Source organism: Buceros rhinoceros, unplaced genomic scaffold (genome assembly GCF_000710305.1).
Source record: "Buceros rhinoceros silvestris isolate BGI_N320 unplaced genomic scaffold, ASM71030v1 scaffold31407, whole genome shotgun sequence".
NCBI classification, from domain to species: Eukaryota; Metazoa; Chordata; class Aves; order Bucerotiformes; family Bucerotidae; genus Buceros; species Buceros rhinoceros.
Window position 1 is genome coordinate 619 of NW_010420897.1, and position 350 is coordinate 968.

Genomic DNA, 350 nt, shown 5'->3' on the forward strand with positions numbered 1-350 from the left:
CCGCTCTAAATGTCAAACACTTCCATCCCCTGCCCGTGTGGTACAGGTTTCTCCTGGGTGTCCAGCAAGGCTTGGAGGAAAATGGACCGTCCATCTGTGTTAGTAGTCAGGTGACAACGGCGTGCACTCGAGAGGCCCCATCCTTAACGAACCCAGACCTTTTCATTGTCTGTTATATTGTTTTAACAGAAAAATCCATGAGTCTGGGCAAGAGAGGAAGCTCATGCCTGTGTACTGGATGGTAGTTCCACCTGCCCGTAGACCCGCCACCCCAAACTGTGACAGAGAGACATGGGACGGGCCGTCGGAGGCTCGACGGCGAAAGCACGCGAGGCGCGAAGGGGCCCCGA